The sequence below is a fragment of the Marmota monax genome, unplaced genomic scaffold (genome assembly GCF_021218885.2).
Source record: "Marmota monax isolate L192 unplaced genomic scaffold, Marmota_monax_Labrador192_F-V1.1 WCK01_AAM20220418_F8-fsc00111, whole genome shotgun sequence".
In the NCBI taxonomy this organism is placed as follows: Eukaryota; Metazoa; Chordata; class Mammalia; order Rodentia; family Sciuridae; genus Marmota; species Marmota monax.
The window spans coordinates 3208910-3236450 of record NW_026695067.1 but is presented as its reverse complement, the minus strand read 5'-3'; the positions used below and the strand labels follow the sequence as shown (position 1 = coordinate 3236450).

The 27541-nt window shown below is 54.2% G+C and overlaps 1 protein-coding gene across 4 annotated transcripts in view; it reads left to right on the top strand.

Annotated features, from left to right (window-relative positions):
* Lingo1 (leucine rich repeat and Ig domain containing 1) overlaps window positions 1-27541 on the top strand; it is a 192308-nt gene that overhangs the window by 117378 nt on the left and 47389 nt on the right. For all 4 annotated transcript variants that reach the window (XM_058573804.1, XM_058573805.1, XM_046428120.2 and 1 more), the window contains 2 exons: window positions 2404-2547; window positions 15158-15243. The gene's annotated coding sequence lies outside the window, so the exon portion shown is untranslated. The remainder of the gene's footprint in view (window positions 1-2403; window positions 2548-15157; window positions 15244-27541) is intronic.

Sequence of the window (27541 nt, the reverse complement as noted above, 5' to 3'; positions counted from 1 at the left end):
AGGATCTCACCCAGGAAGGAGAGCGTGGTTCCAGCTCAGGAAATTGGTGGAAAAACCAGAGACTAGCTTTGCTGCTGGAGAGTGGCTCATGCTCACAGTCAAGGTCTCTTGGATGCATCAGTAGCTTTGATTTGATAAGTTTTAATTTTGTGTATGTGTGTCCTTGTTTTTTTCAAAGACTTCCCTTTGATGTAGTTATTTCTTCAGCTTTTTTCTTTCAATTGCTATAAAAAAATTTTCCATGAAATAAAAGAAAAATAACCCAGCACATTCCTGTTTCCACCACTCCAAGGCAACGGCTGCTCCCTCCGGGGCCCCTGCGCTTTTCCTGGGAAGACAGTAATGGAATGTGGCAGAATGTTCGGGAGGTAGATGCGGCTCTTGACCTCAGGGACTTCATCCCTCTGTGCCTCAGTTTCCTCATCCAGATGATAAAGGGAAGAATAATTGCTCTTCGTACGGCCACTGCAGGAGTTAGCATTTGTAAGGCGCCTAGAGGGTGCCTGGCCCTTAGCAAGTGCCCTGTATTCGCTTCTTAGGTAAGACGTGGAAATAAACAGAAAGGCCAGGGTACCTCAAAACCGCCAGGGCAGGACGGGCCAGCTGTGGAAGTCTGTTAGAGTCAGAAACCCAGGCTCCAGTCCCAACTCTGCTCACACCCCCCTGTGACCGGAGCTTCTTCAGGTCACATGGCTTCTCTAGGCCTCGGCTCTCCCCTGAGAAATGGAGTGTGCCATACTACAGCCACATGGGTGGGGATGACGGTGTGAGTGAGTGCAGCAAGCGGAGCCCCTGCCCCCTGCACCTCAGCCCACCTTCACCCATTTTCTCAGTTTCCTGCTCAATGTAGTTAGGGGAACACGGCTCTGCACCCCAACAGCACCTCTTTATCATTTCTAATGGCTGAGTAATAGTCTTTTGGGGTTTCTTTTTTTGGTACTGGGGATTGAACCCAGGGGTGCTTAACCACTGAGCCACATCCCCAGCCCCTTTTAAATATTTTATTTAGAGACAGGGTCTCACTAAGTTGCTTAGGGCCTCGATAAATTGCTGAGGCTGGCTTTGAACTCATGATCCTCCTGTCTCAGCCTCCTGAGCCGCTGGGATTACAGGCAGGTGCCACCACACCCGCTTGAGTAATATATTCTTTAGAGGAGAGGGTCGTGATTCCCTTGTCCCCTCCAGTGTGGGATGTGTACGCAGGCTCCAGCGTCACTCTGTTATATAACCCTGCAGTGAACAGGTGTCTTTCCCTCTGGGGACAATTTCCCCAGTCAATCTCAGGGACTTTCACTGAGTGCAGGCCAGGGGCAGCAGCTGGGAGAAGTAGGTTCCGTCAAGAGTTGCCTGACACCCTTCCCCAGGGGCAGCAGTGTGGGGATCAGGGCAGCGGGGTTGGCGCCATGGAGGGTGAGGTGGGAGTCGGAGGAACCAGGTTCTGCATCTGCCTCTGCCACCATCCTGTGGGCAACTGTGGGAAAGTCCCCTCTGATCTCTGGATCTCAGTTTTCTGTGTACTGTGGCTAGGAAGGGCACGAGGGTTGGCCGGAGCTATGTTGTCCAGTGCGTAGCCACAGGCCACATGTGGCTATTGAAATTAAAATGTAAATTAACACAAGGAAAGAAAAACTCGATCAGTCACACACAGCATTTCAATACGAGCCCACGGCTGGTGGCGACCGTGGGGGACAGAGAGCACAGGTACAGAACACCCACCGGGGGGCTGGGCTGGAGCGGTTCCCGGGGTCCACTCAGCCCTGATGTGCTGTGGTTCTGGATCCCCCTCCTTGTCCCGTTGTGTGGAGCCACCCGGAGCTCGGGGTGCGAATCGAGGCCTAAGGAGTTGGTGGGACCTGGAGGGACCTGGGGAGGGGTGACTTCCCAAGGCCAGGCCACTGGAAGGGTGGTGTGAAATCACCACGCCCATCTCCCTCCCAGAGGCCCACGGTGGCCTGGAAGAGAGGCTGGGAAGAGGACGGGGTCCAGAGGGTGGCCCCCAGCCCACAATGGGCCCAGGGACCTGGTGCAAAGGCAGAGTCTGTGGCCCCTGGTCCCCAAGTGCAAGGGCACTTGGACACGCAGGACTCACTGTCCATGCCAGAAGCACAGCCCTCGTTCCCCAGGCGGAGGGCCGTCACCATTAGAAGTCCAGACTAGGGACCACAGGGGGCTGCCTTGGTCTTCAGGGCCGCTCTGGCTGCCTCCGCCCTGGGCTGAGTCCGGCCTCTGCAGAGGCTGCCCCGCAGCCTGGAGGGACCTGGGGAGGGGGACTAAGATGCCAGGGCGAGGAACAGATGATGGACTCGCCCGAAGTGTGGCCCCATCCGCCGACTCCCTGGGCCCATGAGCCCCTTGTCCTTCACGGGGACTCCACTGCTCAATCTTGCGTCCCCTCTTCTCTAGGACCCTGTGGCCATGTCCTGGCTGCCTTGAGCCTGTGGACTACACGGCCTCCTGCCCACGTCTCCAGCCCAGACCAGCTCCTGAGCCTGCTCTTCTCCCCACCCTCCTCAAGCTTCAGGACAGCAGAGAACAGCAGCAGTCACGGTAGGTGACCTTCCCAGGCTACCCACTCCCTGGCTTGAAGGAATACCTATGCTTGATGGTCCCTAGAAGAGGGACCTTTCTAAACACTATCTGTCAGAATCCCTTAGGTTGTAAATAGCAAAAATAAAAACAAAACAAAAACAACCTATTTTAATAAAATAAAATTATCAGCTCATGTAACCAAAATGATAGGCTGGGCTTCAGGCAGGGCTTGATCCAGTGGTTCATGTGAACAGGATCTGGTTTCTGCCTACATTCCTTCATGCCGTTTCCTTGGTGATGGCTGATCCTAGTGACATTTGACGTGATATGGTGGAAAGATGTTGTTTCTGGGGCAGTGTGCTTCTAGGTTTAAATCTGGGGTTGAGGGTGAAGGAAAAAAAAAATCTGCTTCCATGCTAGAACAGATAAAAGTCTAATGGTAGATGTCTTTGGACTTACTGGCCGTATTTGGATTATCCTGAACCTTTAACTGTGTCCACAAGGCTGGGTCTGGGGTCACGGTCTACTGACCTTCCCTAACCATGCGATCAGTAAGGAAGAAAGAATGTTTCCAAGGATGTCAGAAGGACTTTTAGGGACCTTCTGACAGGAGAAGGGAGACCTCTTTCCAACTTGGAGAGACAAATAACAAATGATCATGATAGATGGAGTCTGCCCAGGTTGGACAGCTTGCGCCAGTCCTAGATACATATGAACCTGCTGTGTATGCTTAGACAAATTCCTATGCCTCTCTGAGCTTCCGTTTCCTTACCTGATAATGTCCTTAACTAGCAGGGGTGCTATGGGAACTACCAGAGGTGATGTATGAAAACACCAGCTTCTAGCAGAGACTTAGTGAGTCCTTCTTCCCCCTTCCTACCTCTGTCCCCAGGGAGTTTGGGACATCTCTATTTTCTTCAAATTTAGAAGGTGCTGCCTAGGAAATGTTATTGGTCAGAACCCTTAAGAGCAGAGCCCGAGACAAGGATTTGTGTGTTGTGTGAGGTTTATTGAGGGCAGGGTCTCAGGGAAAGTCCAGCCTTGGGCCTTGGAGCAAAATTCACACCCGAGAGCCCAGAGAAGGGGCTCTCGCACCTGTACCAGCAGGGCACGGGCTGTGGGCCACTGGGGGGTCCCTGCGTGGCTCAGCTGAGGAAGCCCCGTTTGTGGAGGGCCATTCTCCAAGGCGAGGGGAACTGTGAGCTGCGAGGCTCCACATCCAGCCCCTGGGGAGGGGTGTTCTGGCTGTCCAGGGATCTGTCCAGGCCACAAGATGGCGGAGCCCAAGATGGCGGAGCCTGTGTCCCCGGCCCGGCCAGTCTCCTGTCTCCTCACGTCTCCTTTTGCTCCTCCTGCCCCAGCCAGGGACGCCAGCACCTCCTGCCGTGGGGGCCTGGCTGGTGATGGGTGGGTCCTCAGCCCCTTCCCTGGGAGAAGACCTGTCCACCTGGGGCCTCTCTTCTCCCCTGTCCCCGCCCTTCTCCCCCCGTGGACCCTCTTCTCCACTAGCGCTCAGCCCTGAGGTTCCCCGACCTGTGATGCCTTTCCTGGCTCTCTACCCACCCTGTTTTTCTCTTTTGTAATGTTATGGTATTTCTTATACATTTAATTTTATTTATCTTTATGTGGCGCTGAGGATCGAACCCTGGGCCTCACTCATGCGAGGCGAGTGCTCTGCCACTGAGCCCCAGCCCCAGCCCCCATCCTGTCTTTCAAGGGCCACTTCAGGTCCCTTCTTTTCCAGGAAGCGCCTGCTCACTGTTCCAGCCAGTGGTCATCTCCCCTTCCAGGTAGGAAGACCACGGCTCAGTGTGCCTTTCCTCACAGAGATTCTACTGGTTCCTGCATCAGTGCCGAAGGGTGTTGCTCCTTTTGCCTTGACTGCTAGGAAGCTCGTAGACAGTTGGTGGTCCATCTCTGATAAGTGTTCAGGGTGCAGTTGCCCAATAATCTTTTCTCTTGTTTTGCCTTCCTTCTTCCAATGTTTTCCTTGTCCTGATTTCTGCTCTTCCTTTTTAGCTTGTGGTATAGTTCTCAGCAGCCTCAGAGTCTTTGGGAGGAGACAGGTCTAAATCACCAAGAGTGGTGGTGAACAAGACATTGACACCGACTGTAGCCAAATGTGAGGTCTTTGCCTTCCTGGGGCCAGCTGGGGTGGGGGTTCTCCCCGGGCCAGGGTGGGGCCTGTCTCCCAGGAGACACCAACGCCTGACCATGGTGGCCTGGTACAATGCCCACCCTGCCCTCCGTGGCTGGGAACCACACTGTTCCGCTCCCAGCCCTCTTCCCTCCTCCCTCCCCGTCTTATCAGAAGCTAATGAAAGAGGCTGGGAAACCCAATCCTCTGGTAATTAAATTTACTTAACGGGTATTCAAGTGGAGTAATGAGAAGTTTAATGCAGTGATTAGATTTTTCTTTAATTAATTAAAATGAGAGCCATGTGTCTTGCCAGCAAACCAACTTGACCCCATGCTTGAGAGCAGCCGGCAGAGGCAGTGGGCTGCTTGGCCAAGTGGGCGGCGGGTCAGGGCGACGCTGCCCCACCCTGGCGTCGCGTCCTCCGGAGTCAGCCTGGCTCTGATGTCCACTCAGGCCAGCCAGCTCCTGTTTCTGAGCCTCACAAGCACCAGGGACTGTCACCCGGGGCCCAAGGATCCAGTCCCCGACTTTGCCAGACAGGAGGGTCAGCAAGGGGTGCGGGAAAGGAGGGGGAGGACTTCCGTCCCTGGCAGGAGGAGGTAGCTCAGGTGGCACATCTCAGTGCCACCAGCCAGCCGGCACCTTCGCCTGCAGGTTCCCCCAGGCCTGGGTCGGCCCTGATCATCTGGGCTCACAGAGGTGGGGGGTAAGGAAGAAATCTGAGACCACCCACAAAGTACGTCCCCCTCTGGGCTTGGAGATAGGTCCCCGGGAGGCTGGCCAGGCGCTGGTTCCTGGAGGCCCAGGGCAGGTGTGGAGAAGCACTTCCTCCTCCAGCTCCTCTGCTGTGGCCAGGCAGTGGCCAGGGCAGAGGGCAGCTGGGAATCCAGCAGAGCTTTCTGGAGGGGACACTCTTGGGTCAGTCAGGGTGAGGGCAGGCAGAGTAGGGACCCAGAAGACAGGACCTGGTCCCCCAGAGGGGACGGGTTACTTTCAAAGCAGCAGGTAAGCTGGGAGAGTCCTGGGCTTGCACAGTGTGGGCGGGAAACGTCCTTTGTTGAGCTTGACCCTGGCCCCACAGTGGGCCCTGATCCTGGACAGACTGGACCATGGTCCTGGTCCTAGGCTGAGCTCTGACCACACACTGGGCCAGCTGGGTGGGAGGAGTGGGTGGCCCTGGCTGACCATCCTGCCAGCTCTGCTGCCTGTGGGCAGGACTGCTGTGCCAGAGCCCACTCGGAAATGGCCAAGGCAAACCAGGCACGGTCCCTGCCCACAAGGCTGGTGGGGGAGGCCAAAAAAAAAAAAAAGTTACCAAATAAAACAGAGATAAGAGCACCAAGTGACCAGAGCTCAGGAGGGGGTGGCCCAGGGCACGGGTGGCCCGTGGATCTTCATTTAGAGCAGTCCTCCTCGGGAAGCAGGCGGGAGGTGGAGGTGCTGGAGGCTGAATCAGGGCCACTGAGGAGTGAGGAGGGTGGCACCTTGCAGGACTTGGTGGCCACCCTAGAACTGGCCATGACCCTCAGGTCATGATGAACCAAGGAACTTGTGAGTCAGGGGTGACCACATGCTGGACACTGGGCTGGTAAGGACACCGTTCAAGGGAGGCTCGTATGTCCGTTTCACACAGGAGGACACCGAGTGCAGCCCTGGTGGGTGCTGCTGGGCCTGAGGCAGCCAGGCGGGGCTGTTCCAGGCTGCACATGGTGTCCCGTGTCCCGTGTCCCCGGGGAGCTAGCTGAGAGCTGAGGTCTCGCTTCTTGCCCGTCCTTCTCCCCCACCTGGGTGGACACAGCCTGGGCCCTGGCAGGGTCCGGGGAGCCACTCAGAGGAGCCTGGCTGGTCAGACTGGCAGCCAGGGCTGTGGGTGGGGGTCTCCGGCTGCAGCTGGGGTCAGGGTGGGGGAAGTGAGGTGGGCCTTGGCGGGGCAGGGACTGGGCATGGGGCTGAGGGACTGACCCACGAGTGAAAGTCTTCTGCTTTCTTCCCTCGGACACCCCACACCCCTTCTCTCATTCCGAGGCTCAGCCCTTTCTGAAGACCTATCTGAAGCCACCCCAGCCGCCCCCCCTCCTCCCCCCCCCCCCCCCCCCCCCCCCCCCCCCCGCAGAGGAACTGAGGTCACAAGCTCCGCCTCTCATGTTGCGAGAAGGCAGAGGGCCTGGGATCGCATTGTCTGGAGTTGACTCTTCAGCACACGCGTTGTGTTATTTCCCAGGGACAGGGGACCTGGGGAGGCAGGAGCACTCTGTACTTAAGTGGGGTCCCCTGGGACCACCCTCCCTGGGTTCCAGGTGCTCTGAACCCCTGGCCTTGAAGCTGGGTCACATCCACAGGTGAGGTGGCCAGGCGCGGGAACTAGGCCAGGTCACACTGCTGACTGCAAAGTGGGGCTGCCCAGGTCCCCAGCTCCAGCCAGCCCCTCCGTGACGTGTTGGGTGGCCGGGCAGCTCCCCCCCCCTCTCTTCAAGGCCCCCCATCTTCCTCCCCCCCACCATCCCCTGCCACTTCCCACCTTGTCCTGTGCTCTGGACAAAACCAGTGACTCCCAGCACCCCCTCCAGCTGTCCCTGTCCCCTAGAGGGACTCTCCTCTTGTTCCCTCCACCCATGTGCCTTTAGCCTTTTAGTCTGCGTCCTGATGCCTCTGTGGACACCCTATCTGCCTGGGCCCCCCAGGGCCGCCCCCTCCTCTGGACCCCATCTGCAGCTTCCTGCCTGCCCCCTCTTAGATCCTGGCCTCTGTGCAGACTTGAGGTCAGGGGAGTATTTTTTGCCCCCCACTTCCTGGCCAGTCACTCCCAGGGCTTGACACACAGTAAGTGCTCAGGAGATAACTGGAGTCCTCTACAAACCGTCCCTTCCCTTGCCTGCTGCTCCTCCTCTGCTGTCTTGGGTCCTCTGGCCCCTCGCAGGGTTAGTCTCAGCCCTGCCCACCATCCCCGAGGAGACCAGCCCCTGTCCCGGTGAGAGGGGCGACTCCAGCTCCAGGGACTTCTGTGCCCTCCACTGCCCAGGGCCTTAGGGAAGGTGCAGGGCACACAGGCTCAGGGCCAGTCTGAGAGCCCAGCAGGTGCAAAGGCCTCACCTGTTAAATGAGGTGCTGACAGACCCACCCGAGGGTTGCAGGAGGATCAAGTGAGGCTCATAGAACAGCCCCTGACAGCGTGCACTCCCTAGATGTCACCTGTCACCATTGTTGCCTGAGCAGTGGCCCCACGAAGGCAGGGTGTGTGGTGGTGGCGGTGGAGGGTTCAGGGAAGGTTTCCGGAAGGTGGGGCAGGAGAGGGAATTCCAGGAAGAGGGACAAGCAGGTATTTACTCAAGCAAAAAAAAAAAAAAACCTGCCCCAAAGCAGAAGCGTATCCTGTAAAATAGGAAGGTCCCCTTTGGCCCTTACACTGCCCTCTGCCAAGGTCCCGCTATTATTGGTCTGGTGTGTCTCCTTCTAGAACTTTTTATCTGCCTTTACAAACATTGGTTATGTATTTTTTTTAAATAGGTGGAATTGGATTTTGTAGCATGACCCTACAAGTCCCATTTCTCACTCGCCAGTGTATTGTGGCATCTGTCAATGTCACGACACCACAGATCTGCCGTGTTCTTTTTAATCGTTGCCTAATATTCCATTGTTTGAACAGAGTGTAATTTATGTAACTAGTCCCAGGTTGATGGATATTTAGGTTGGCTTCCATTTTTCACTCTTGCAAATAATGCTTCCGTGAGCATCCTTGTAGATATATCTTGCTGACACACGTAGGCATTTCCATAGGATAGATTTCTAGATGTGGAGTTGCCGGGAAAGAGTATGCTTGTTAAATTTTGACAGTGACCGCCATTTTGCTTTTCCAAATGATTGGGCCAGTTTAGACGCCCACCCTTGGTCTCTGAGAGTGACCGTTTCCCCACACTGTCCAGGACATTATCAGTCTGGTTAATTTTCGCCTCTCTAGAAAAGTCCCTCTCTGGTTCCGGCACTCAGTTGGCTTCTCCCCGGTGAGGCCGCGCATCTCTCCCTGCAGTTATTGGTCATCTGTATTTTTCCTCTGTGAATTGACTGTTCAGATCCTTTGCCCATTTTTCTTTTCTTTTAGCCTTTTCCTTATTGTTATAAAGGAGCTTTTAGTATAACAGGAATTTTAAAACTTTCCCCTGTCCTGTGTGCAGAAATAGTGTCCCCAGTCGGCCGTTTGTCTTTTTAACTTTGTTTAGGGTACCTTTGGCCATAGAGAAGCTGTAGATCTTTATTTAGTCCAATCTGCCAGAGTTCTCCTCTGGGCTTCTGAGTTCTGCATCTGGCCTGGCTAGACTTCCTGTGAGGGGTTTTTAAGCAGAAGAGGGATGAGGTCAGATCTGTGACTGGGAGAGGTTGTTCCGATTTCCCATGAGTGGCAGTGGGCGGAGGGGGGACAGAGAGCAAGAGGACAGATGCAGTGGAGACCCTTAGGTCTCCACTGGATGGGGATGGGGCAGGATGGGGCTGTGGGAGAATGGGGGAGAAGATGAGTTTGAGACGGGATCTGGAATGGCTGACCGTGGATGTGAGGCTGAGGGAGGGAAAGAGGAAGGACCCTGGAGTGATACTCGGGTGTTTGGCTTGGGGACGGCTGAGGCCACCCCACCCTGAGTTGGAGTCAGGACTGGTGCACAGGGGCACTTACATGTGAGCCCTCATGTGTGCACACACATGTGCGTGCTCCAAGAGCATCTTGGGGATTCTAGAGAGGGTACATCTGTCCTGTGGCTCCGTGGAGGAGGGTGCCCACTTCTTGGGGAGTATCTGTACCAGGTAACTAACATAGGAGCCATTTGCGCTCTCTGGGTCGCTTGCCGTCTCTTTGATCTCTGCTACCTTATGAAGTATGGCTTGACAGACGAGAACCAGACTCAGAGATGTGAAGTAACCTGCTAAGGGTCACAGAGCTGGTCAGTGGCAGAGAGAAGATTTTTTTAGCCAACTTAGATCTAACCCTCCATAGACATGACTCCTGCATATGGCATCGAGGAGCTTCCTTTCATTTCCAATGTGACCAACCCAATGTCATCAGGGACTCTTGGGGACGGTTGCTGGAGCTCTGGTACCTGGGTTTGAGGTGCAGCCCCATTCTTTATGAAGCAAGTCATTTCACATTTCTGGCTTCAGTCTCCCCATTCTGAAAATGGGGACAATCACGACAGTGGCCTCCTAGACATGCTCTGGAATTAAGTCAGTATATAGAGAGCCCTTGGCAAGGTGGGGCTTCCTTGGGTGCTACCTGATATCGGTGACAGTGGCAGCAATGGCACCGTGCCCACTCACCTCGGTGTCTCCTCCTCTCCCCAACCCCACATCCTCACCCCATCCCTGTGCCAGCTCCTCTTCTGTTCCCGCAGGAACTTCTTTCACCATTAGCTTTTGAACCTCTGTCCTGTTTTCAGTCCCAAAGCCTTTGGTGGACACTGAACTAAAGCCCAACCAATCAGCAGGAACCATTCAGAGGAAACCGGTTCAGCTTGCCCTCAGGGACTTCTTCCCCAAGCCATTCTGCTCGGGCATTTTCCACCAGCCTGTGCACTCATCCACCACTGCCCGGCTCCTGAGAACCACACCAGAAAGCTCACGTTTAAAACCCCTTCCTCCCTGAGGAGGGTCTCCTGGAGCCAGGGGTCTGAGCTAACCCCCGCCCAGCTGACCCTAATTTAGCCAAGAGCCATCCCCAGATTCCGGACCCTGGGACAGTCGACAGGGAACAAAAGTAGAAAGCAACCAGGTACAGAGGCACACGCCTGTCATCCCAGCGGTTCAGGAGGCGGAGGCTGGAGGATCGCCGAGTTCAAAGCCAGCCTCTGAAACTTAGTGAGACCCTGTCTCTAAATAAAATACACAAAAAGGGCTGGGGATGTGGCTCAAGGGCTAAGCGCCCCTGGGTTCAGTCCCCGTACCAAAAGAAAAAAAAAATGCAGAGGCACAGCAGATTCCAGATTCCAGAGCAGGGCTTCTCCTCTTGAGTTTAGCTGAGCAAACCCTGTAGCCTTGAGACCCGTGGATGCAAGGTGTCCAAACTGGGTGAGGACCTCGGCCAGGCAACTTCGCCTTTACTCACTTACCACGCTGGATTCCTCATCCTCTAAACAAGTTCCCAGATAAGTAAAGCCTCTTAGGAAAATATCAAGCCATGATTGCCGTTGCCTTGTCTGATTTTGTTTCCAGTTTGGGGCATCAGCCTCGCCCTTTAATTCTTAACCAAAACGGAGGTACTGTTCAGTCCTCCCCCACAGGGAGCAGCTGCACCCAGCAGTCCCCACCCCAGTGCCTCTGAGAGGGGATTCTTTAAGGTCTCCTTCTAGAAGCCCCTGTCCCCAGGGTCCCACTGGGCCTACCTTTGTCTCAGGGGCTTCTTCTCTTTTAAGCAAGCACTTCCCACCTCCACTGAGTGCCCTCCCCCAGCCCTCCCCAGCACCCTGCGCACCACAGTTTATAGCTACCCTGGCCCAAGTGCAACCCCACGCAAACTTTTGGGTGAACAGAGATAAATAGTGGAATCGGTACTGGGCGCTCACAGGCAAGAAACTTCTCGAGTTTGCCTGGAAAGCCATCAGGATAGAAGAGTCTTTCTAATGGCCTGGGGGGCCTGGATTGTACCTGTTTTTTTTTTTGGGAGGGAGGGAGTAGGGGTGGGGGGGGGAGTGGGAGGGGGAGGGGTGTGTTTCACTGTAGCCAGGTCTCACTTCTTGGAAAAAGCAAAACAAATTTATTTCTGGGTGTCTGCAAACGTTAAGGGCTTTTCCTGGGTTGCTGCCAGTGCCCCTGTTCTTCTGGGGGGCCGCCTCTTTCCCCTGTCCTCTTCACTATCCCCCCGGAGCACACAACATTGAAAGTGATCATTGCCAAGCAAAGTGCCAGGTAGTTCACACAGACATACAGTTAAGCTTGCAGCTCATCATCGTCGCGGCCCCAAGTCCCCGGAGTTCCCCCAGTCCCCACCTGCCCACACTGCCCATCCAGGGCAGATGAGCGGGGGCCCCAGAGCCTTCCTGAGAACTGGTTCCAGACCCAAGACACAGAGAAAGTTCTAAAGAGGCCTCAACCTTTCTAAAGTCAAGCTCGGATCCTTGAATGTAGGCCCAGGTCCCAACTGTCATGGAGATACCACCGCCTGCCTCAAATCACACCTCCCTTGACCACGTGGGACGTGTCCGGCTGGCGGATCCCAGCGCAGGGCCTGGAGGCTCCCCCTTGTTCTCTTCAACTGGGGACTGAGATTATTCTATTTCCCCTGACACCTCACTTAGCTGGAGGCTCCCATCTGGGGCTTTAAGTTCAGTCACACAGAAAATCATCCAAACGTGTGTCAAACCAAACGCAGCACAGATATGTGCCCCCGGAGAGCCAGAGGAAGTGTGGCAGGACAGGCAAGGCTGCGCTGTAGTCAGGACCCAATGATGGTTCCCTTCCTCTTTCCTCCATTTCCTTATGTACTCCCGTTCCACGTCCAGTGTGGGAAATGAGAAGACCTCTGGTCCATGCAGTCACTCAGGGACCCAGGATGCTGCTCTACCATCTGGAAATGTGCTCTCCAGTCACTATGGGGAGGAGACCGTGGGTGGAGGTCATGCCCTGGCTCTTAAATGCTTTGGCCCAGCGTGAAGCACATGACTTTGGTTCCCAGATCTTTGGCCAGAGCTTCTCATATGCGAACTGTGGAAGAGCTGAGGAAATATGGAAGGAATATTCTGACATTTAATGCACAGTGAAATAAATTCTCTGGTATCAAGGTCGTTGTAGGACCACCATCAGCACGAGGGTTTCAGAAGAGCCAAAGCCACAGCTTACTGGTCACTGTCCTCACCGGGGGTGTACAAGTGGCTGTTGTAGGCCATATAATGTCCTGATTATGACTACAGACTGTGCCTGCTAAACCCCGGGATCCGAATGTGGCTCAGCACCTCATTCACTGTGTGACCTTGCTCAAGTGCCTTCTCTCTGCCTCAGTTTTCATCCCTGTATGGGAATATGGATAGCGCCTGTCTTTCTTCGGGTGGTTGCAAAGATGAAATGGGTTAGTATTTGCACAGTGCTCAGAATTGTACTGGGCACATGATGGGGTTTATAAATGCCAGCCTCCACCACCACCACCACTATCGAGTTCCAGATATAGTTCTAGGTGTGGGGAGAATAGATGGCAAGGCCTCTGCTCCCATAGATGGTGGGGGAGATGGAAAATGAACAGGTGAATAATTACATGAAGGTGACAGTTTCCAATAGTGGTGGTACTAAGGAAATTCAAGCACATGAAAAGATGTTCCTATCATTAGTTATTAGGGAAATATAAATTAAACCACACTGAGGTCCCACTATGTATCATTACAATGACCTTTTAAAAAACTGGTTAGATGACCAACATAGGATGAATGGATAAAGATGAATAGATAAAGAAATCAACATATGAATGGATAAAGAAAGTGTCACACACACACACACACTAGAATATTACTCAGCCTTAAAGAAGAATGAAATGATGGCATTTGCTGGTAAATGGATGGAACTGGAGACTGTCATGCTAAGTGAAATAAGCCAATCCCCAAAATCCAAAGACCAAATGTTCTCTCTGATATGTGGATGCTGACACACAATGCGGGGAGGGGCAGAGAACAGAAGTTCGTTGGATTAGACAATGGGGAATGAAGGGAAAGGAGGGGGATGGGAATAGGAAAGACAGTAGAATGAATTAGACATAACCTTCCTATGTTCCTATATGAACACACAGCCACTGTTAACTCCACATGATGTTCAACCACAAGAATGGGAAGCTATACTCCATATACGTATGATATGCCAAAATACGGTCTACTGTCATGTATAATTAAGAATAAAAAATTTTTAAAAATTGATACCATGAGCCTTGTGGAAGATAGAGAACTGGACCTTCGTAGTTTGCTGGTGAGAGAATCACACAAATACTTTGGCAAACAGCTTGGTAGTTTTTTACAAAGTTAGAAGAATGCTCACTATACAACTTGGCCATCGACTGCCAGGTATACCTACCACAAGAAATAATAACTTAGTTCAGGCAGAAACCCATCTGTGAATATTTGTACTGGCTTTGTTCATAATCTCCCAAAACTGATAACGATCCAAATGTTCTTCAACTAACTAGTGAATGGATAAACAATGGAATACTACTCAGCAATTAAAAAAGAAAAAAAGAATGAAGTTCTGTCATGAGACAACACAGATAAATCTTGAGTGCCTTGTGCTAAGTGAACCAAGCCCGGCTCGAGGCCGCATAGAGATGCCTCCCTTGGTAGACACTGGAAAAGGCGAAACTGCAGGGACAGAAAACAGATCTGTGTTGCCAGAGGCTGGGAGTGGGATGTGACTGCAAAGGGACAGCCCTTGGGATTTGGGGACCTGATAGAATTGTTCTATACCTTGATGGAGGTGGTGCTGACCTGACTGCAGGCAGCTGTTGAAGCTCATGGAACTGCACACTAGAAAGGATGGATCTTACTGTGGGTGAATTACACCTCGGTCAGCCTGCCTGGAGGAAAGCTCACCGTGGGACTGTTGAAACAGGGACGTGATCAGTAACGGAGGCAGGCAGTGGGTCATGGAGGACCCCCCACCCTCTGTGTCAGGGGGTGCTTTCTGACGAGGTGCCTGGATTAAGACCTGGCCTAAGAGAAGCCAGGCAGAGGACAGCAGGGGGCAGGGGCCTTATGGCCAGAGTCGAGTGAGCAGGAAGAGAGGGTGGGAGACTGGTTTGTGTGCAGTGATTAGCGCCCTGCAGGCCAGGTGAAGGGACTTCTTCTGGGCATGGAAAGTGGCCAAGGGGGTGTGCAGGGTGAATGAAGCATGGGTGTGGGTGGTATGGTCCAGGAAGAGAGAGAAGGGAGACAGTGGCTGTGCTGGGAGTGATGTGACCATGTCTAGGAGTGATGAGGGGTGCCCTGCACCATGAGGAAGGTGGTCCCCAGGAGGGGTGCCAGTCAAGGGCTGAAGCAGGAGGGCTGGTAGGGGTGCAGGCAGGGTCCTGAGGGTGTTGCGGGGTTGGTGAGGCAGAAGCCAGACATCCTGGGGGCTCAGGACATGTACCCGAAGCTTCCAGAGGCAGGGGACAGACTTGATAGTCAGCAGTGCGGACCTCAAGAGAGGACAAGGGGAGGCTGTTCTGTGAATCCGTGTGACCAGAACGGGCAGGAGTGGGGCTGGCCTGTGGCAGGTGTTGAGAGATGGGGAGAAGGGAGGAACTTGGACAAGTGGACAGGGCCTTGCGTGCCAGGCCAGGGGTTTGATGCTCCTGGGCTCTGTCTGGTCAGGGCTGGTTGCTCCAGGTGCTGAGGGAGTAGGAAAGAGGCTGGGGCTGAGAGGCCCGTGCTGTGGTAGTGGCAGTGCTGAGCCCGGCTGGCTAGGCCATGGGATTGAGCTGGCAACCTGTGCTGAGATGGGGCCCCCCGGGTGACAGGAAGCCATTTATTGCACTAACCTTCTTGCTCTTCCCCACAGTGCATGCTGGGACCGCGAAGGACAGGTTGCTGCTCCCCAGGCCCCCAGAGGCCGGTCTGTTTGCCTCCAGGCACCATCTGACCCAGGTAGGGTGAGATCCAGGTGGGCTCTTCATGCCTCTATGGAGTGGGAGGGCTCGGAGCATAAGGATCATGCTGGCCCTCTGAATGAGCCCCGGCCAGGGGCAATGGCAGGGGGACACAGTGTGGGGTCTGAAGGCCCCTGAAGCAAAGGGACCCCTGGGAGGTGCTTCCCACCTCTGAGAAGGTGGGCCAAGCCTGCAGCCATCTGTCCTCACCAGCTGCATCCCGGGGCACGGAGGGGACGCGTCACTCCTGCGGCCCACTTAGGCTCTTCATACGCTCGGTGTCTGGTTGCTTGGGATCTGTTGCACGACCCACATCTGCCAAGTACTTCGGCTGTAGGAGGTTTTGCATCCGGGTTCCCCCACGCTGCTCTCACTCCGACTTTTCGCTGCCCTGCGTCACGGTGCCTGGCAGCTCGTGCTCTGGAAGTTCCCACTCTCTGTGGTACTCCTCCCGGAGGGGATGCTCCTCCCTGCACCAGGAACAGGCCATCTCCTCTTCTGGTCCCTTGTTCCTGGGCATCCCAGCTGATGGCTCTCTTTTGGGTTCATTGTCCCCCCAAGGGATGGAGTGGGGATTGGGGTGGCCAGAGAAAGGTACAGATGTGCAGTTGATTTTGAACTTCAGACAGACAACCAATCACGTGCTTGTGTAACAATGTCCCAAATATTGCATGGCACATACAGTTCTATTGCCTAAATCTGGCAATCCCTGTGGGGGGCCGAACCTCCAGTCTCCTTCCTCAACTGGCCAGTTCTCTCCTGGATCCGCTGGGCCTCCTCAGGTCCGCCACCTCCAGTGCCTGTTGGAAGGTGTGCCGGAGCCAGGTTGGCCAGGCCTGCTCGGGCCCTCATCAATGGGCACTTCTGTGTACCCCAGGTTCAACAGGCTGTCCCCAGGGCTGGTGGGGGCAGCGGCCTTGGCCTCAGGAGTGTGATAGAGTTCCTTGTCCCTCTCTGGCCATCCAGGCTGCAGAGGTCATGGGGTGGGGTGGGCGGGGCCTTGGTGCTGTGAGGCGGGGGTGGAGCTGGACAGGATCAGGAGTGGAACGTCTGTGGGTTTGGAACTCTTTGGTTTGGTGAGGTGGGGAGAGGCCACACAGACGAGGCAGGGCCCCAACGTGGAGCGTGGAATGTCCCCCCGCAGGGCCAGAGGAGGTGTTTTCTCCCCAAACAGAATCATTTTTCTGGAGACTAAAGTAATATGTTCTCCATATGTTATTAATCTACCAACCTACCTACCTGTCTGCCTACTTGTCTACCTACCTAACCTGCCTATCTACACCCTAACCTACCTATGAACCTAGATAACCTATCCAACTAACTAACCTACCTACCTATATACCTACTTGCTTAATCTGCCTATCTACGTAACTACCTAACCTACCTATCTACCTACCTGTATAACCACCTGTCTACCTACCTGACCTACCTATCTACATCCTTCCCTGACCTGCCTAACTTACCTACCTGGAAGACTCTAAAAGCGTACAATTGGAAACCTTCCCATAATCCTTTCCCCCAAGGGCTAACTAACCACTACTAACTACTTAGATATATATTCTTCTAGACTTTCCCCTTGGCACTTATAAACACGTTCACAGGGGAAACCCCGGCTCGTGCTAGTCCCTCCACTCCACCACTTGATTTTCCCCTGAACAGCGTGTCGTGTGGACCATCAGCCTTGTCCAGAGTTCTTCCCTCTCCTTCTCTATGTTTTGGGTGGATGGTCTGTAAATTCTTCATCAATCATTCATCCCATCAGAGGCCTTCTAGGCTGTTTCCAGCAGTTGGCTATTTATAACCCTCACTGAGGGAACCTCTGAGTCTGAGCATCTGTGGGTCCTTCATGTTTCCGGAAGTGGTCTGCCTGGGTCAGAGGTCATGTGCATTTCCACATCTGATCTGCTCCATACGGCCAGATAAGCTCCAGAAGGTTGTGCTGGCTTAGGCTCCCACCGTGCAAGGGGTATTTGCCCTTGCCAACATGGACGTCACCAGTCACTTAAGTCCCTGCCAATCTGATGAGTAAAAATACTTTTACTTTACATTTCTTTGATCATTAAAGAGAGGATCACAGAGCACTGTTGTGTGGGCTTTGGGACTCTTTCTATTTCTTCATCTGTCAGTTGCCAGTTCCTGTTGGGTCGTCTACTCATTTTTCTTTGCATGTGTCCATTCATTCAGTAAATATTTATTGAGCACCTACTATGTGTTGGACAGTGTTTTGGTTAGGAGCCTCACAGTGTACAAAACTGACAAAAAAAAAATGCCTGTTCCATGGAACTTCTGTGCTAGTGGAGGGGAGACAGCCAAGGAAAAAGAGATAAGTATGTGAAATACACTGCGCATGTGAGAGCTGAGCGCTAGGAAAGGGGGAAAAAGCCGGGGGATGGGAAACTTGGATGTGGTCGTAGGGGAAGGCCTCATTGGGAAGTGGTATTTAAGAGAGAGGGTCGTGTAGATGTCTGAGAGAAGCGTGTCCAGACTGAGGGAACAGTGTGCATGAGGACCTTGAGTCGAGAGGGCCTGGGCTGGGCGGGGGGGGGGGGGCGTTTCAATCCCCATTATCCAGCCCTGCTTCACCCCCGTGGAGAGGCCCCTGTGGCTGGGCCAGGTGAACGTGGGGGACTGGGCGTGGCCAGGAAGGGATCAAGAGTGGGATCAGCAGGGCCTTGTGGGCCACCCAGAAGACTTTGGCTTTTACTCAGAAGGCGGTGAAGAGCCATGGAAGGTTCTGAATTACATTTTGCCCAGATCCCCTGGCAGCTGTGAAGCAGAGAGATCAGTCAGGGGGCTGTTGGTTGCCATGCTCCAGGGAGCACATGATGGGGACTGGGACCAGGGGTCTGGGTGGAGGTGGGGACGACTGGGCAGATTCCAAGTGCAGGTTCCAGATAAAGCCAATGGGACTTGCTGGGAGATTGGCTGAGGTGGTGTGTGGGAGAGAGAAGGGAGCTGAGGATGACTTCTAGAGTTCTGGCCCCGTACAGGTTGCGAATCCTTCTCTGAAATGTTCGGGACCAAAAGTGTTTTGGATTTCTGATTTTTTTCAGATTTGGGGAATATTTGCATATAATGAGATATCTTGGGGATGGGGCCCAAGTCTAAACATGAAGTTCATTTATGTTTTATAGGCTCCTTATCCACATAGCCTGAAGGTAGTTTCACATAATACTTTTAATGTTTTTTGAGCATGAAATGAAGTTTCAGTGTGTGAACTTTTTCACTTGGAGTGGTATTTCAGTGCCCCAAAAGTTTTGGATTTTGGAGCATTTCAGATTCTGATTCTGAACTTGTAGGGTGGGGTGCCACTAGCAGAAATAGGGAACGGTGGAAGAGAGCGGGCTGCGTGGGCAGAGCAAGCCCATCTGTGGATGGGAGCAGCTGTGCGATGTGTGGAGCCCAGAGCAAAATGGCCATGGGTGACCCTTTGTTTTTTTAAAAAAAAATCAGAATTTCAAAGTAGAGAATTACACCAGACCTGGGCCCATGTTGCACACCATGATTTAGCCCTGCCTGGGCGTGCTCAGGGGGAGATGCCAGCAGACCTTTATACAGAGCTGTGGAATGGACAGGTGGACATAGAGACTGCAGTTCAGGGGATGGGTTTTCAACTGGAGATACAAACTTAGGGTCATCGGCTTGAATATAGTATTTAAAGCCATGAGATTGGATGAGAGCATTGAAGGAGTGAATGTAGATTAAAAAAAAAAGAGAGAGAGAGAGAAGGACCAGAACCCTAGGTCATGTATGACTGCACATACGTCGTGACGCTACATGGTGTACGACCAAAGAAATGAAAAGTCGTGCTGCAACTGTGTACAGTGAATCAAAGTGCATTCTGCTGTCATATACACCTAATTACAATAAATAAATAAATGAATTTTTAAAAGAGAGAGAGAGAGAGAGAGAGAAGGACCAGAGACCCAGACTTGGGAGCTCCATCAGCTAGAGGTTGGGAAATGGGAGGAACAGAAAACGGGGTGTGAGACCAGGCAGGAGTGATGGACTGGAAGCCACGAACATGGTATATTTCAAGCACGTCACATGGGCTAAGAGAGGTTGCAGGGTGCAGATGAGAATTGATCCTTGCGTTCGTAACACAGAGGTCACAGGTGGCCTTGGTTTCAGTGATGTGGCGGGGAGGCATTGAAATGTATCTTATTGATTTGTAAGAGCAAATTGATGCATAAGAGGTTAAAGGATTTAACTCCTTGTTACGTGTTGCTAACAGTTATTTACAGGTTTGATTTTTGTGCTTTTTTTTTCTTTTAATTTAATTTTATTTTTTTTAACTCGTCGAAAGTTCAAAAATGTTCTGGTGGTTCAAATCTGCAACTCTTTTTCTTTAGAGTTTCTGATCGAACCACTCGATTTTTAAAAAAAAATGTCCTATATTGTTTTCTAGTTGTTTAGAAGATTTAAAAGTATTGAAATCTCTATTTCTCCTGGAATGGGCTGGTGTGTGTGGCTTGAGGTAGGGATCCAAACGCCCAGCCAGTCATTGAGATGGTATTTATTAAGTGTTCTCTCCTTGCTGAACTGGAGCGCCATGCCTGCCGACTGCTAAGTGTCCCCATAGGCTCATGTCTGTCCAGACCTCCCTGTTCAATTCCATTGATCTTTGCCTGGGGAGAGATTTAGGAAGTGAGAGGATTGACTCAGTGATTGCCCAGGCTCAGCTCAAGGAGGCAGGAGGAGTGGAAAGAGTTACCCACACTGTGGGAGAGGCAGAGGGAAACTGGGGGATGGGAGGGCTCATGTGTATCTCAGGGCTCCTGTGTGCTGGGCACAGGGGGCTTTACTGGTCAGCTTGTCAGTTTGCACCTCAATTCTGCAAGGTTGGCATTCCATTTCCGCGTCTGCACACAAGGAGAGTGAGATTCGGGAAGGTTTCATTTCTTGTCCAATGGCATCACCTCACAGGTGTGGTGCTGAGACTGAAAGGCTTTGGCTCCCAAGCCTGCATCTGTCCTCCTCAGGGAAGGGGGTGGTGAGGAGCAGGGCTCAGTAAGATTGAAGGGGCCACAGGCACAAACTCCCCATACACTCCACTTGCATCCCTGCCCGCCATTTGGCTGGGTCTTGAAGGTTTTCCCATTTCCAAAAGTAACCTGTTAAAACCAAAATATTCCTGGAAGAGAAGCTAACATCTTAATTATCAGTTAACACCTCTGCAGGGCTTAGCAGACAGCCAGCTGAGGACACTGGGTGGGGGCTGGTGTGATGTGCATCTGGGTCAGGAAAGGCCTGAGGGAGGGTGGGGTGGAAGGGAAGGGGCAGACACTCAGCAATTCACAGCTTCCCCTGGCCCTGTGGAGAGAGGGAGGTGGTGCTGGGCCAGTATGGCGGAGGGGCGAAGAAGGGAGTGGGAGCCTCTCTGAGGAGACCAGTAGCCTGGGTTCAGGGAGGGAGCTGGCATCCATTAGACACCCCCGGTGTCGGGTACCAGAGAAGTCGTGTTGGGTCCTGGTTTAAGAAAGGTCAGAAAACCAGCTGCCCATGAGCCACCCTGGGCCCAGCTGCTAGCAGTCACTCAGAGCTGGGACCCGTCTCTGACACCCATAGACCAGATCTGTCACCCTTCCCTGAACAGGAAAAGAGCTAATGAGGCATCGGAAGCCTCCTCTAGTTCTCTGAGAGCCAGTCCACCCTGTCAGGGTTGAGGCTTAGTCTGTCACCATGGTCAGGTTCAAGGTTCAGCGCAGGCACAGGATTAGGGCTCAGTCTGACCTTGGAGGTCATCCAAGAGGTTGGCTGAACTAAGACAGCAGAGGCCCAGGTGAGTGCCCGGTGGCTACCGTCTCCCACCCTGCTGCTGCTTCCCACGCCGCTGCAGAGGGTGCTGGGGGTGTCTGTGCTGGGGCTTCTCTCCTTCCTTTCTTTGCTCGGAAGCACTGAGCTGTGCCTTTGGGGGTTGGCATGTGTCTAAAGGTGACCAGCTGCCCACTGTTGGACTCTGGCTTAGCCTTCCTGGAACCAAAAGCAGTCCCCCACTTCCCCTCACTGCCCCTGCCCCTCCCCTGCCAGTCAGACCCTTGACAAGACACCAGACACCTTGCTTCTGGCTTGAGACTGGGTGACCCTGCAGCCAGCACACCTCCGGCCATTCCTGCATCCTGGTCAAGATGACCTCCCAAAGTGCTGCGGAGCTCACTGAGGAGGGAGCCCTGAGGGAGGGGCAGCGAGCAATGAAGCAAGACCTCAGGAAGCAGAGGAAAGTGCTGCGCGTAAGGCTGGCGGTGGGACAGACAGACAGGACCTGGGCTGGAGGTCGGGGCCATACGCAGCAGGTGGGTTTGATTCAGAGGCCCCAGGCATTTGGGGAATCCCAAGACTGGAAGCCACAGCAGGACTGTCTGCCTTCATGTTCACTTTCCTCCGCCCACCAGGGCTGGCTGCCGGCTGCCCTAAGTCACACTACATCAGAGAGCCTAGCTTCTCTTCCCAATTCTGCCTCCAGCTTGCCACAGGACCTTACGGCAAGTGACCTTGAACCTGGACCTCAGTGGCCTCATCTCACTCTCACATGGGCTGAGCCGGCCTGAGGGAGTTTGCCAAGTGTGCAATGTGGCCCAGGTAGCGTGTTGCTGTGGTCACTGTTGTGGCTCGAGGACCTGCTCTGGGGACACAGCTGGCCTCAGGAAGGCCAGCTCTAGGAGCTCCCATTCTTGTGAGGTAGACAAACATGCAAACCATAGGTTAAAAAATAGAGGGCTCAGGCAAGCATATGGCTGGTGGATATTTTTTGTTCCATTTTGAACAACTTGGGTTTTAAAAATTGAGACATAATTTACATGCCACAAAACTCACCATCTTAAAGTGTACAATCCAGTGGTTTTAGTTTATTCACAAGATTGTGTAACCATTGCCACTAGCTAATTCCAGAGCACTGTCATCACCCAGAAGGAAACCCTGTCCCCAGGAGCAGTGACTGCCATTTTCTCCCGCCCAGGCCCCTGCTGCCACTACTGAACTCTCCTCCTTTTGGATTTGCCTGTTCTAGACATTTCATATAAATGGGGTCATATCACATGCAACCTTTAATGCCTGGCTTCTGTCACCTAGCAAAATAGTTTTTAAGAATATTTTCAGTTGTAGATGGACACAATACCTTTCTCTCTCTCTCTCTCTCTCTCTCTCTCTCTCTCTTTCATTTTTATGTGGTACTGAGGATCAAACCCAGTGCCTCACTAATGCTAGGAAAGTGCTCTACCACTGAGCCTTGGCTCCAGCCCCAATACAATAGTTTTAAGGTTCATCTTGTGGGCCAGTGTTCCTGTGAACCTGTGTTTTCAGTTCTGTGGGGCCGTTCCAAGGAATGGACTTGCTGGGTCAGGAAACCGCTTGGTTTTCAGTGCATTAGCCAAGGTGCTGCTCTGCAGTTCTCAAATCCCACCCCCTCCCTGTGGCCTCGCCTTTGTCCTTCCTTCCTGTGCATTTCCTCCAGGACCCGTGTAAGAGTCTGAGCTTTCAGCCTTGATTGCTGATCAGAACCTAAGGATTGCTCCTCACCTGGAGGATGGCTCCTCTGGAGGGCTCCCTGGAGGGGGTGCCACCTGAGCTTAGCCTGCATGGACACTTTCTAGGCAGAGAGCTTCTGGGGGTGGGGATCAGGCTCCCCAGGGACCAATGGAGGTGTCCTCCCTCCCTTCCTCTGGCACTGGCCTGTCCCCCTATCTCTCCCCCCCACCCCTTGTCTTTACTCTGGAACTACGGTTTGGCTGGCAGGAAAGATTGGGAAGGAGAAGGAAGAGGAGGTGGGGGCAAAAGGAGGGGAGACTTTCACCCTTCCTCAGCTGGGAACTGGTAGAGAACCTAGGACAGAAGTGACCCTAAGCTAGGACACTCACTCCAGGTCCCATCAGTCTTCCTCCCTCTGCGCCCGGTGTGGGCAGGGGAGAGATGGGACGGCCTCGCCAAGCACTACCAAGCCTGCGGCAGAGGCACAGCGAGCCATGGCGGGACGCTGCGGCATGCCCCCGGGTTTCTGCTCGGCTACCTAATGGGTAATTATACCCTGACGTGCACAGAGGCCAAGAAGGGATTTTCTGTGAAGCAAAATCTCCCGTGAAATATTCAGGCCACGCTGGGCTTCTCTTCCCAGCCAGTCTAATCGCTGCTGCTTGGCTTGGCCACGACTTGAGAGGCCACATGTGCCTGAAGGCTACATGGGGCTTTTTATTTCCTTCTCAGCAGAGAGAGGTTCCCAAGGAAGAACCGGGCTTTGGGCCTTAGATGCTGTGTGTGCGCATGCGTGAGAGACACACAGACACCACATACACGTGTGCTTCCGCCCCCGTGTTTGGGGCTGTGCTTGCCTCCTTCTGGTCCGCACACCCGGACGTGGGGTCCTGAGTGTGCCTCCGCCTGGGATCGCCCGGCATTCAATGCGCATGCTCCTTGGGCCGGGTCTGAAGGTGCTCCTCAACTGTGCCCCTGGTCCCAGATGTGGTGTGGGTCTCCCTGGGTGTGAGTTCAGCCTGTGATGGGCCTTTCACGCCGCGGGTGGCTGTGACTCAGAAGCCTGGCAAGTCCTTGTGGGCTCGGGGGCACCAGAAGGTGCCTGACCTTCTGCACAGCCGAGCCAGCCTGCCTCCCTGTCCTGTGTGTTTGATTCCTACCACATTTTGAATGCCTGTGGCGTCGGGAGAGCAGATGTTTGCTTCTGAGAGTTCACTGAGCTGGGAGATGTCTACCCCTTTGTTGGTGCCCCCCAGTTTCTTAGCTACTCCCCCTGTCTTCTCCAGTCTAGAAAGCTGCTACTTTGGCCTGACCACCCTTGCTTGGGCCTCTCATTTGCGCTTTCACATTGCATGACAGACAGGATTAGAATGATTGTACCTATTTGACAGAAGGTGAAAGTGAGGCCCAGAGAAGCCAAGAGATGTGGCTGAGGTCCGTGGAGCCCCAGGGCAGGGAGCAAGATCACTAGTCCCCTCTTTGCCCTCAGCCCCAGCCCTGGGCCCTGGGTGGAGGAGACCCTACCCTGAGGAAATGAATGACTGAAGCTGGAGGGTGTCCCTTCTGCACAGAGCTCTCCTGCCCTCTGGCATCACTCAGCAGTGTCCTGGAGAGATGGCCCCAGGGTTCTTTTTATCTCCAAATAAACAGACAGGGACAGAGGAGGCAATAATAGTGACGTCCATCACTGATATTTCCTTATTGTGGCTGTAATTAGCAATTTTTCCACGGCTAAGGCCCAATCTGGCAGACAAGTGGGAGAGTTCTGGCTTATTAATGTCACCCATTAATGTCACACTGACAAGGCTGATGGTGGGGGGCTTAAGTAGGGAGAAAGCGAAGCAGAGGGCCGAGCAGGAGAAAGCAGACCCTCTTCGCCCTGCCGCCCGCTCCTCCACGGGGCACTTGCATGCCTAGAACATAGCCCACTGGAAGACCCTTCGTCCCATCCGTTCCCCACACGGCCCCTCCCCTCCCTAATCTACCAGGTTGGCTTGGCTTGAAGAGCCGCTTCCACAGCTCTCAGCCAGGGCACCCACATCCTGGGGAGGTGGCGTGGACGGCCTCCCAGGTCACTGGAGGTGAGAGCATTCCTCAGCCTCTGCCCTCCTCCTCCAGCAGGGAGGATGCCCTCCCCTCCCTTGGTCCCTACCACACTCAGATCTGCACCCCCTTCCCATGGGGCACTGCACAAGGCCCCCGTCCATGTGCTCTTACAAGCATAAGGGCTGCGGTCAGTGCTTCCAGACTTGTCCTTGTCCATCCTTGTCCATCCACTTCAGGGTCCCCAGGGAATCCTTGGGCCATTGTCCTGTCCCCCAACCATTCTGCCTGCCTCTGTGCTCCTCTACCTGGCTGGGTGGGATCCTTGGGTGCATGAGCAGAGGAAGCCATGCCAGGCAGCAGCCAGGCCGGTGGAGCTGCTGGCCCTCGCCATCCTCCCGCCTGCTTTGCTGCCACCCCTCCTACTGCCACAGGCCCAGGCAGGAGCTGCTCTGAACGAAGGATGAAACAAACAACAGGGGCACCTTTGGCTTCTTGAAGGCTTTTTGTGTCCCAGGCCCTGTTGAAAGTATCTTGGGAGGCTGAGGCAGGAGATCAAAAGTTCAAAGCCAGAGGTGCAAGGAGATTAAGTGAGCTACTGTAGATCACAAGCCAAGTGGTGGGTGGCATGAACCAGGCTGCGTGGATCCCAAGTTCTCCACTGAGTCACTGCCCTCCTTGGCCTCCAGCATTAGCCCCTCCGTCCTTTCCTCCACCTGCACCTGTTCTCTGTGAGCTCCCTGGGACAGGTGACTGTGCCCCAGCTCCATCCCAATCCTAGCCCCTCAGCAGGCCCTGTGTCCAGAATCAGCAAATGAGGGTAGTGGTGACAGCAACACACTGAGCTCTGCGTCACCAAGCTTTCTGGTCCCCTCCTGTGTTCTCTGGTGTGATCAACTGTCCCCAGGAGCACTGCACACTTCCTGAAAGCCAGTTGTCCCTCACAAAGTGCACGCCTACCACGCCATTTGCTGAACTAGGGGCCGGCCTATAACTGCAGGGCCACGGAGACCAGGGGAGCAAAGTTGTGACTCAGCTCGAAGCTGGGACTGGGCAGGGGGATGTCCTGGTGTCCACATCACTCATTCCTTCAGCGACACTTGCTGGATGCTGCGTGCACTGTGGAGGGTCTGTGGACATAAGCAGGTCCCGGCCCTTCCCGCAGGGAGCCCAGAGTCTACTCGGGATGGAAGCCTGACCAGCACAAGGCGAAGTGGCCAGCAGGCAGTGCTCATATACCGTGTGAGGACAGGTGGAGGGCAGCAGGTGGCTGCCCAGGGGTAGCATCAAAACAGACTCACTGCAGAAGAGGAGGCGTGTTCAGGCTGATGGAGAGGGACAAGTGCCACAGGCAGAGGAAACAGCCTGTGCAAAGGCCCTGAGTCTGACAGCAGGGCTGGGACCCGCTGCAGGGTCGCCTCCAGGTTGCTCCTTTCCTGCCACAGGTCGACTGAGCAGTGGGCAGATCAGCACTGGTGGGTGGGCAGCATTCCCCAGCATGGTGACCAAGCAGGCTGGCCATGGAGGGAATGTATGAGGACAAGGGATGCCCTGCCCAGCTGGGGGCTGCCGTGGGCTCAGGAAGCGGATGCATTGGGTTAGGGCTGGCCGGGAGGATGGCATGACTGTGGCTGCCTCTGTCTGTGCGGGGCCCCGGCTCCTGGAGCAGCTCCTCCAGCAGGCAGAATGAAGACGGAGGCCCAGACAGGGCCGAGTCGCACAAGCAGTGGGTGAACACAAGGAACCCCTCTTATGGTCCGTAGGATGTTGAGGTCCTCAGCAAGGACCTCAGGGTTCAGGGCAGAGCTGGGGTGTCCAGCCTGCGTGGACTGGTGCGGAACAGGCCTCGCTGGAGAGAGTGCAGCAGCCCAGCCCCTGGGGCAGAGGCCCACAAGGAGCCTGGGATGGGGGCAGAGGAGGGGCTTCCTCTGTAGTCTTACCTCCAGGAAGGGATCTAAGGATCTGATGTGGACGCCAGTGGCTGATCTTGGGGAACCTCTCACTCACACATCCACGAGGCCCCGAGTAGCCCAAGGGGGACTGAGCACACGGGTGCCACTATGGGCCATCCGTGCTCCTGTGTGTAGAGGTGCGCCTCTGGGCGGGTCTCTGTGTGGAGGATGTCCTGGTGTGTCCAGCTGGGTCCACATAGCTGAAGCACGTCCCTGGCAGTAGGATTCGTGTGTGTGCCCAAGAGCCGGTCACAGCCAGCAGCCCATAGGCACACACACTTCTCCGCCCATGTAAGCCAGTGGCTCCAGAACCTGCTGCTCTTGGGCCAGAGTCCCACTGTCTCCCGTCTCTTATGGGATCTTCCCTGAGGTCTGGCCTTCCAGGGACAGGTCTAGCCAACTTCTGGGGAGCTGGGCTCCTGGTGGGAAGCACTGTGGGTAGAAGTGGACACCAAAGGGACAGTTTAGGCTGGGAGGGCCTTCCAGATCTTTTTGTGCTTGTCCCCTCCCCACTCATCCCATGTATCTGGCATGAGATTCTGGTAGGTGAGTACCCTTCCAATCCTGCCACTTGTACAGTCCCCATGACGGGGAGCTCACTGCCTTCCAGAACAGCTCCAGGAGAACCTGCAAGATGCTGCCCAGAGAGGAGACAACAGGAAGGCCAGAGGTGGGGTCAGGGCTGGGCCACAATCCCCTGACCACCCAGAGCCTGGGACCCATTCGGCAGCCAAGCCTGGGGTTCCAGCTCCCGGTAGCAAGGCCAGACCTGGTCCAGGGCCTTTCACCTTCTTGTCAAGAGCATATTTCAGCTATCAGCGACAGTGGCCAGGGATT